We start from the raw sequence: 11,764 nt of genomic DNA, 5'->3' as shown, positions 1-11,764 counted from the left end.
GTGCAGTTTGTTTGCAGATGAAAAACTTGTCGTAAGTCCAAACTCAGTCAGTTTTAAAGGGAACAATATCAGGGCACAAATGCTAAGAGATATATTTCACTGTAAACCACCATGATTTCCAATTTTCTTTGAATTCAACATATGCCAACTTAATTATCAAAGGCTTACTATGTAGATTGCTTTTCACAATTTTCCCATTTTGCTTCTTAATGCACTATCATTTATTCAATGTGACTTACTGAATTACTGAATATTTACATTAATAATGTGAGCAATAGTGAATAAAGAAATCATACATTGAATTCTCTTGTCCTTAAAAAAATGCTATGAGCTGGGCAACAGTGGTTTGTGCTTGTAATCTTAGCTACTCAGGAAGCTAAGATTTAAGGATCCTAGTTCAAAGCCTGGGCAGGAAAGTACATGAGACTCTTATCTCCAATTAAACATCAAAAAAGACAAAAGTGGAGGTGTGGCTCAAGTGGTAGAGCACTAGCTTTGAACAAAAAAGCCCAAGGATAGTGCCCAGGCTCAAGCCCAGGACCAGCACAAAAAATGTTTTATTGTGGCACAGTATTTATACATTTTCATGGGGCACATAATAGGGATTCCATCTACATGCATTCTAAAAGACGAAAGAATGAACCACTATTTCTTGGAGCAAGTTGTTTTACAGCATGGGAGGGACATATCCCGTCTATGATACAAGGACTTTGTGCAAGGGTTAGATTTTTTTCATTTTGAAATATCCCATCTGCTCTCTGGGTGACTCAGTTCAGGTTGAAGTAGAAACCTAGCAACTATCTGGTTAACAGGATCAATTTAGACAGCAAGAGGCCTGGCTGAGTTCCAGAACCTAGAATTTAGCAACAATGAAGAGCTGGGAGTCCAGGTTTTCAGAAAGGCTAAAAATGCTTTAGCAAAACCATTTCAGGAAACTGAAAAGTCACATTTTCTGGGACTCTTCTCTTCAAAACCAACAAAACTTTTCTGACAATTACTATTAACTATGCTGTAATGTTCTCCCAATATTATTTAATTTGTTATTCACGAGCCACAGGACAGTTAGAGCTAGGAGTGATTCTTTCCAAAACCAACAGCAGGCCTGGTACATACTGTCTCAAATAGTCATAGCTTTGATGAGGTACATCAAGAGCATTGATCGACTTTTGGAAACTACACATTGTATAAAAATAATATGGACTCCATTCATGAAATATAAACATGGAATTAAAAGAACCTGGCAGAGATACTATGAAAATATTACAGAAAGGGATAGGGGAAACACTAGGGTTCCTAGGCACAGGTAGAAACTTCCTAAGATCCAGAATCACAACATATCAAAGAAAGACTGGATAAATGGGATTGCATCAAACTGGAGAATTTCTATATGGCAAATTACAGAGCTAGCAAAATAAATAGAAATGGAAGACTTTTACTGGGTATGAATCAGAGAAAAGCCTCATATCTAAAATATACTTAGAGCCCAAAAAATTGAATCCCCCCCAAAATGCTCAAAGAAACAACCTAATTAATAAATGGGCCAAAGACTTAAAGAGTGACTTCTCACTAGAAGAAATAAGAATGTCTAATAGATACATGAAGAAATGTTCAACATCTCTAGCTATAAAAGAAATTACATTTCTATAAAAGAAATGTAATTCAAAACAACATTGAGATTCCACCTCACCTCAGTTAGAATGGCCACCATCAAGAAAACTAACAGATGCTGGCAGGAATGTGTCCTAAAGGAAATGCTACTACACTGCTGGTGGGAATGTAAATTTGTTCAATCACTCTGGAAAATAGTATGGAGGTTCCTCAAAAGACTAAATGTAGTGCTTCCCTATAACCCAGTAATCCGATAATCCCACACTAAGCCACCAGCACAAACACACTCATTGCAGCAGTGTTTACCATAGCCAGAATATGGAATCACCCCTAGATGCCCCTCAGTGGACAAATGGATCAAGAAAATGTGGTCTATATACACAGAATTCTATGTTTCCATCAGAAAGAATGATATTGCCCCATTGGTAAGGAAATGGAAAGACTTGGAAAAATTATATTAAGTGAAGTAAGCCAGATGCAAAGAAACATTGCATGTTTTCCTTCAGTTGTAGTGAGTAGAATGTGCCTATAAATCTGCAAGTAAACACAACGGATAGTAGAAGACAAAAAAATCACCTTTGGACATGATAAACTATTCAGGACTCTAAACATTCATACCATGAGACCAAAGGAGGATATTCTTAGGAGAGGATCACAAAGGCTCGATAACTATGTGCATATGATCATATAAAATGGTGTTTATCAAAATGAACTCCAAGAAATGGAACCAAGAAGGTTTTTTTGTTATTTTACTTTTTGTTTTTGTTTCTTTCCCCCCTTTGATGCAGTTTTTGATTTCTGTACTTATTGTCTTGACTGTAAGTTTATCTATTTGGGGAAGGTAACAGGGAGCATAGAAATGGTGGGACAAAGGATGAACAAATGCAGCAGAAATACTCACTAGAAACTATGTTGAAAATGAGCTATGTCACTTGTATGGGAGGGGGTCAGGAAGGAAAAACTGAGAGAAAACAAGGGAAGAGATGACACTGTTCAAAAAGAAATGCACTTATTACCTGGGTTATAGATCTGTAACCCCTCTGTACATCACATTTACAATAAAAACTAAAATCACCTGTCAGGTGCATGCCTGTCAGAGGACAGGTTTTAAATATATTCCTGCAATTTATTTACTCACTTGTAATTTAGTATAACTATATCTATGATCAATGTAACTTTTGAAAAATTCAACTACCAGTAAAAATCAAATATTTCATAAATATTCATTTAAGTGATTTTAGATTATTGTGCTGTATGCATAGTTTAAGAAAGTCATTTAGTAAAACACACATTTTCACATAAGAGATTATAGAAAAAATAGTAAATTAATTATATCAAAATATTAAATATATTACTTAACAAAAGCAGCAGTGGTACTCAGTAGACACTACATAGAAAATGAACTATACAACTTGTGGTTGGAGATGGGAGGGAAAACTTGGAGAGAGCAAGGCAAAGGGTGACACTGTTCAAAAACAATGTCCTAATTACCTGACATGTAATTGTAACCCTTCTGTGCATCACCTCTACAATAAAAATAAAATATATTATAAATGAATAAAATAAAATATATTACGTATTGTGCCTATTTTTAGCACTACTGTGTAATAGGACATTTCAGATCTTACAATTAAAATTTCGGGTGCAAAAGTGAACCCAGGGAAAGCAGTGAGATTTATTCTATGCTTTATAAATTCATTATAGAGTGGATTTCGTAGCATTACATGTATTAATTTAACATGAAAAATTAGTCAAAAACAAACAAGTAAACTTAAGCTTCTTTCATTTTATTAACCTTATATCCCAAGTTACAGGTAGACTTTAATAGGAGCCAGATTTATAGAGTTTATAAAATTCCTTTATTTTTGAGCTGGGGATTTCTGAGCTTATGTGTGCCATGACAATAACTATTCCAAACTAAATGTGGTAAGGTTGTTCATTTGCCTAGAAATACATACAACTATAAGCCACTAGAGCTGAAGAATGTTGACAGTTCTTGACATTCACCTTAATGGAATTTGATCTATAGTTTGTTTCTGCTTTATCCCTTAGTGCCATAAGCACCAAGAACCATTCCTTGCAGAAGTGGTTAGGGCACTGATTCTGGTGGGTAGATTCAGTGTTTCCTTACTAGAATGAGCTTCAGGATACCAGGGAACTTCTTTTCTATCTTCTCCCCAAGTTCTAAACTACACATTCCATTATAGAATCAGATTTTTTGTGTGTGAAAATACCATACAGAGGAGTTACCATTACATAGGCAAGGTAATGAATACATTTCTTAACAAGCATTGTTGCCTCTCCTCCTTTGTTTCTTCTTCCCTTCCCATCCCTTCCTATTTCCACCCCCCCACCAAAGTTGTAAAGTTCATTTTTTGACATAATGTCTTGTACATCTCATTGCGCAATGGGTGCACCTGTATCCCTATTTAAACAATTTGTTTTTTCCCTTCCCCCCCACAAAGTATACCAAATTATACCAACATCAAATAAATTAAATCCCCCAACAACAAATCCTCAAAGAAACAACTGCCCAATAAATAAGTGGGCTAAAGACTTAAAGAGAAACTGCTCTGAAGAGGAAAGAAGAATGACCAATAGACACATGAAGAAATGCTCAACCTCCCTAGCCAGAAAATAAATGCAAATCAAAACAACATTGAGATACCACCTCACCCCAGTTAGAATGGCTATAATCAAGAACTCTAATAACAATAGATGCTGGAGGGGATTTGGACAGAAGGGAACCTTACTGCATTGTTGGTGGGAGTGTAAACTTGTTCTACCACTTTGGAAAGCAGTATGGAGGTTCCTCAAAAGACTCCACATAGAGCTCCCCTATGACCCAGCAATCCCACTTTTGGGCATTTACCTATATGATCACAAACAAGACCATACTAAGGCTACCAGCACAACTATGTTTATTGCAGCATTATACCATAGGTAAGATATGGAACCAACCCAGATGCCCCTCAGTAGATGAATGGATCAAGAAAATGTGGTATATATACACAATGGAATTCTATGCCTCCATCAGAAAGAATGACATTGCCCCATTTGTTAGGAAATGGAAAGACTTAGAAAAAATTCTATTAAGTGAAGTAAGCCAGGCCAAAAGAAACATAGGTCCCATGGTTTCCCTTATTTGCAATAACTAGTATATGACTGAGAGAAGCAGAAAAGCTCAGATAAATTGATGTTGAGCAAAATGAACCCCAGAAAAGGATTCAATTTTTTTTCTTTCTTGTGATTGTTTCTAACATATTTATAAGCTGATTTTTTGGTTGCTTTGTATGTCCCTCCCCCATGGTATAACCCCTGTTTTCACTGTATTTGATGTTAGAATCAGATTTTTGAATGAAGACATTGTTACTAAGTTAAATTTCTATGTGCTGACAAATAAGCAATAAAGCTTACCTACAAAGACTTGCGTCTCCTCATTTTTTTTCCTGAAAGTTGGGAAGCAAGCAGGTAGAGAGAAATATGGGAGGGCACCACTGTAAGGAAGCAAATTCGGATTATAGTTTACCCTGCTTAATTCTTTTGACTACACAATCATATTACTGTGTGCTAAACTTTGGAAAGTGACTTTTGTAATAACTTGAACACCACAAAAGCAGAGCAATGCCAGCAATTACCCAAGTTTTTTGAATCCCAGTAGCTACTCTTCCTACAGTCTCACTGCCTTCTCATCACACTGCTCAAGAGAGTGTGATTTATTAATGTACTCTATTATGGGAAGAATCAGCTCAGGGCCTTGTTTGGACATAATGTAGTAGATATTGACCATCACTGCTTATGTAGAGGCAGGTCTAGATTTGGAAGAAAAATCCCAACATCGGTACAGCTTTACTCATTTTCTATCAAGGTGACTAAATTAACTGAGGTTTTGAGAAGCAATAAAAATCACTCCAAATGAAAACTCAAAGGGAAACCCAGGGAGAAGTGTGCATAAAGAAGCTTGACTCACTTTCCTCAGAAAATATCTTATCTTCTGTTTCCAGGCACCTGGACAGCTGATGAGCCCCCTGTGTGAACCTTTCTCCTCCAAAATAGAGCTATGAAGCTGGCTGCTCAGGGAGTATGGATACAACTATTGGTATTCAGGACGATTGTACAAACTCATGTTGCTCTTCTCTGGGCTGTGGTGCTATAAAAAAAATCAGTGTTTGTTCTTTGTCCCCCAGTTCCTAGCACGGAGCTACAAAACCCCTTAGCATTTTCTGAGTGATAGAGGGCATAAGAACATTTTCTGTTGTAATGAAGCAAGTCTTCGTGAACCCCTTAACCCCTCTCCCCAAAATAGCTTCAGAATAAGGGCTGGTCACCCGGCAAGCTCCAGCTTTTATTAGAAGCTTAGAAATTTCGGCTTCACCCTCAACCTGGGAGAAGAGAAAGACTGGAAATTGAATTAATCACCAATGGCCAATGATTTAATTAATCATGTCTACTTACTGAAACCTTCATAAAATCCCCTAAATGAAAGAGTTTAGAGAGCTTCAGAGTGGGCAAACACATCCGCGTACAAGAAGAGCATCGCATCTACACAGTGACAGGGGCTCAGGACTCTTTCAGACCTTACACTATGCCCATTTGTGTTCTTTATAAAAACTATTATCATAAGCATAACATTTTTCTGACTTCTGTGAGTTGTTCTAGCAAATGTTGGTACCTGAGAGTGGCAACTATGGAAAGCTTTGACTTTGTGACTATGTTGGACAGGGACTATGGGTACCTTGGATAACCATGACAGAGGCACTGGCACCTGGAGTGAACCCTTATGCTTATGGAATCTGACACTAACTCCAGCAGTTAAGTGTCAGAACAGAATTGAATGATAGGAAACCCATTTGGTGTTAGAAAGTTACAAAAGTGGTTCTGGTAAAAACAACAACAACAAAAACATCATATGCTGGGTATAAATGGCTCTGTAATCCTAGCAGCTCAGGAGGTTGAGATCTGAGGATCTTGGTTCAAAGCCAACCTGGGTAGGAAAGACTATGAAACTCTTATCTCCAATTAATCACCAAAAAGCCAGAAGTAGAGTTGTGGTTCAAATGGTAGAGTGCTATCCTTGAACGAGAAAGCTCAGGGACAGTGTACAGGCCCTGAGTTCAAACCCCCCAATCCAGCACAAAGGAAAAACATACACAAACAGAACAGCTCATATTTGTTGTCAGAACACACCACACCACACACACACACACACACACACACACACACAGATGCTCTCACTGGTCATTGTCAAACTGAAGTATGGATTCCACAGTAACTCTGAGCCCTTCAAATCATCTTTTTTGATTGTACGTAATCAAAGATATGCAATTAACTTCCCTTGGTCAGAGCAATGTAGGGTGGCCAATGATAGCTCTGTTGTTTATAGACTGTGAGCCATTGTCTTAACCTTCTGTGATATATCTCCCAACAGGCTACATCCTTCATGTGATCCCCCTCATCCAATGAAGTTTAAGTCCTGTGAATTCTAGTCAGTGAGTAATTCTTTTTTTTATTTTAATTTTATTGTCAAAGTGATATACAGCGGGATTATGTCACATATGTAGGGTAGTGAGTGCATTTCTTGTCAAACTTGCTACCCCTTGTCAGTAATTCTTTTTTTTTTTGGTCAGTCATGGGGCTTGAACTCTGGGCCTGGGTGCTGTCCCTGAGCTCTTCAGCTCAAGGCTAGTGCTCTACCACTTGAGCCACAGAATCACTTCTGGTTTTTGAACGATTATTTGGAGATAAGAATCTCATGGGGACTCTTTTGCCAGGGCTGGCTTTGGACAATTATCCTCAGATCTCAGCCTTCTGAGTAGCAAGGATTACAGGTGTGAGCCACTGGTGCCCAGCTCCCTGCCAGTATTTCTTAAAACCACCATCTCTGTTCTAATCCTCTGATGCTACCTTGAGTCTTTGCCATCTGAACACTGCAGACAGAGGATACACAGTGTTAACTGTCTCCCATCTGCCATCCTCCTTCTCACTGCCAAAAAGGTGGTCTTCCTAAGAGAAGGTCTAACCTTTTTGTTACTCTGTTTAGACTCTATAATGGATTCCCACAGCCTTCAACAATATTCAGTCCTTGGAGGAAACAGAGAGGCTCTGAAAAACCCATCCCCACTTAATTCTCTAGTTTCATTTCCTGCTGTATTCCACACCCACCTATAAATAAATTATTTGCAGTTCCATGACTATTTTGTTTCCTATATTTACATATGACACTCACAATTTATTCTGCACTCACAATTTATTCTGCACCTCCTACATGTTAGGCTCTATGTCACAAGATGGAGTTAATTTGATTAATCAAGAGAGACGTAGTCCTTGCTTTCATGGAATTTACATTCTACTAAGAAAAAGAGCTACTGAATAGCTAGAAGGAAAGCGCTGCAGATCTGGATTTGATAAGAGAGGAGAGGAAAGGAGAGGGGAGGAACAGTGAAAAGTGGGGAGGAAAGTAGAGAAAGCATGCACATATGCATATTCACTTACATGGTCGCTTCATTAACTCTGACTCATTATTCAGGACTTTAAAAGTTGGGTACCAACTCCTGGTAATCTGCCTTAAGTTCCCATGGCATACTGACTGAGCATACAGTTTTCATAGTCTTTGCAATAGTGTATTGTAGTCATTGTTTTTCTTACTAGTTTCTTCACCAAAGCATAAAATCCTTGCTGGCAGTGACTGTGTCTTTTATTCTAATAGCTACAATACCATATCTGTGTATAGTAGGTACATGATCCTTGTTTCGGATATGTAAAGAGAAAAAATTACTTGGCTTCATTTTAACATTGACTATACCTTTCAAAACATACCTTTTTGTATTTCAGTGAGTTTCATCATAACATCCTTTGATATAATGTGCTTTGATCTTTTGTAAAAAAATAAATCAATGTTCTCCTAGCAATGAGTAATTCTTAGGAACTCTCCACAGCTGGAACTTGGGTGTGAGTCTTAAAAACAGCAGTTGCTAGCAACAGTCTTCTTCCATATTTTTCAAGAAGGAATAATTCCAAGTGGTGCTCACTTAAAAATTCAAAGGCTCTCACATGGGCGTTAGTATTAGGGGTTGGTGGTAAAGAATGGATTGACAATAAGGTGAAGGTAAGAAAAGCAAGGAGTGAGAAGGAATGTAAAAGACCAGCCAGTCTGGGTGGGGTGATTCGAGGTAGAAACTGAGAGACCTTGGCAAAACCTACAGGGAAAACTTGGCTATTTCTATTTCAAGCCTTCACATGCCTCTGGAACTCCTTAAAGCTTTTCTTTGAGGGTGGGGGAAAGGGGAAACCCCCACCTACAGGTTTTGGATGAAAAGTTCCTCCAGGCCTCAAGAAATGAGTCTCTTGGTCTTATTATTACTCATTTCCTGGAGAAGTCATAGCTCTTACATTCTGACCTTCAGAGACTAAAGGAGGACAGATTCATCTTCCCAATTCAAGAACAATTTTAAAAAATCACTCAAGAAGGTCTCAACAATCAATCTTTCTATCTTCTCTTTTATTAAAAACTCAGTGACCATTTTGCTGGTACAATCTTTGGCATACTCTGGATGAATCAGCATGATCAACAAAAGTAACTTTACTGCCAAGTTGAAATTTAAAATCTGTAAAGGATGTTATGGCTAGTTTCTAAAAACTGTGCTCAGAACTGGAAGGTGAAACCATAATACATCCTTTCTAACTTCATGTGAAGCAGCTTGGCATCATCTTCAGTTATAGTGCTGTTGTTATTACCTCTATTTCTTTATTGATCTCAACAAAACCAGTCTTGTTTTCTACCTTGGCATTAGTAACAGTAGCTTACTTTCAAGGAAAATGTATTTATGTTACCTTTACCTATGTATGGTTACTTGGCAAGCAGAATGGAATTCTTGAAAATACTCTGTGTGCCCATGATTTCTTATGCCAGATTACTGGGATTTTAACATTTGAATAAAGAAAGGGGCCTTTTTCTTTAGCCTGACAATGTCTTCTCAGGCTGAGTGCTGAATATAGCCTATGGATTTAAGCCCTAGACTGTAACAAACAAAAACTCATTGGTGTCTCACTCTGCAGTAACTACCATCAACCAAAAGTAGCAGATTATCCACTTTCATGTGGAGGCCAGCATGTTTTATAGATGCCGTGTTGCAGTCATACCTATATGGCTTTACAGGTAAAGGGGGAATCTGGCCTAAATGCTTCAGTATCTGTAGACACACAAGTGTACAGTTCATGTCAGTCCATCCCTTCCATCAGAGGATGACACATACACTTCTGATAATAAAGCCCATGTGTCATGAATGAATCACACTTGCCAAATGTCCCAAAGAAATTTCCACCTATTATAACCACTATCTTTCATATCCCATGCAATGGATTCATATAACAGAAGCCCACCGATTTATATGTAGACCCACTGATTACTTAAGGTGAAAGAGAATGAAGAGACATGTAACAGAGATATAATTAAACATGTACAATGTAAGTATTTCATACAGATCCATATCTATTGCTTATGGCACCACTCAAGTTGTAAACCAAGCAATTAATGTGGGTGTTGCCATCATGAGTGGAATGATCCAAGGATCATTAGGTGGACACTAAAGCTTTCATTCACTTCATAAAGCCTCTCAAACCTCATGTAATGTTTATATTTTTGCTCACAGAATGTTCTTATTAAGAAAAACAACACATACCATCTAATCAAATCTAAGAATTTTGCTCCATTTTCCCATTTCTGGAGCAGATTTGTGTAATTTATTTTCCTACCTTGGGAAGTTGAGCAGCAGCCGAAGTTGTAGTCATAACTTAGCAATGTGGTTCATGTGACTTAGCCAAATAGGGTCATGATTAGCAAAATCTATTCCCATAAATGGCAGTTTAAATACTAAATTCTGGAGAAAATCCATACGAAATCTAAGACAAAATAGCACAGGGAAAAGTGGGCCGTTTGAGTGAAGTACAATGCATTGATCAGATATTGGGTTGGAGAGTGTCAAGGTCAGAATGACTTGGAAAATTTAAAAAGTTACTGTTGAAATCCCAAGCTCAGCTGGGTGCTGGAGGCTCACACCTGTAATCCTAGCTACTCAGGAAGCTGATATTTGAGGATCATGGTTTAAAGCCAGCCCAGGATAAAACTCTATGAGACTCTTATCCCCAATTAACTACCAGAAAACTGGAAGTGGCATTGTGGCTCAAAGTGGTAGAGCACTAGCCTCAAGCAGAAAAGCTAAGGGACAGTGTCCAGGCCCTGGGTTCAAGCCCTACAACTGACAAAATAATCTCAAGCTCAACAGCAGTCAAATTCTATAGCATTTTGTGAATAGGGAAAAATATGTATACTCTAAATAATAGATTCAAGAGAACAGTGTATTTGTTAGACTAGGCAAATACTCCACCATCAATGATTCTAAATTAAGAATCAACCTTGAACTGTTGGAGTTCTATGTCTAAAAAACCCTGATCTGTTGAAGCTCTGGGTCCACGAGGGCTGCAAAAGAAAACTTCTTGATTTCCACTCTCTATAGCCTAGAAGAATAACACTTCCTTGATCTCAGGGTCAATTGGAACAAGGAAGGAATTGGTGGGGCTTGGAATTTTTTGTTTGTTTGTTTCCATTCAAGTCAGTTGTCCACCAGAGCTTGGTCATGATGCAGAACTGAGGACTTGTGTTTTTCTAGTATGACGTTTACAGACCCTGGGAAATGTGAGGAAATGCAGAGAATCTTAGAATGTTGAACTATAAAACTGATGACATTTAAAAAAAAGGTTTAGTGATGAACAACAAAGCAAGATAGTCCCTTTCTCAGCCTGGAGCTCTCTTCTGATGTGAAGAGGTTTTCCTCAGGAATTAAAGCTGACCTGATTCTCAAGTATGTGGAAAAAGTAGTGTTTCAACCAGAGTGAAGTGAACAAGTTAAGCAACAGCTCTGCAGCAGAGATATCACAATACATTCATGACACAAAAATAAAGTTAGTGTGGCTAGATTATAAGAAGTGAAAGGGACTATTACAAATGGAGTTGCTTTCCTAATTTCAGCCACACTTTTCTCATTGTTGGCATACAGAAGAGCCATTGATTTGGGGGGTTAATTTTATAACCTGCTACTTTGCCAAAGTTTTGAATCAGCTTGAGTAATTTGGGAGTGGAATCTATGGGATTCTTTAAATA

The sequence above is a fragment of the Dipodomys ordii genome, unplaced genomic scaffold (assembly GCF_000151885.1).
Source record: "Dipodomys ordii isolate 6190 unplaced genomic scaffold, Dord_2.0 Scaffold134, whole genome shotgun sequence".
Classification (NCBI taxonomy): domain Eukaryota; kingdom Metazoa; phylum Chordata; class Mammalia; order Rodentia; family Heteromyidae; genus Dipodomys; species Dipodomys ordii.
Note: the sequence above shows the minus strand (reverse complement) of the source record.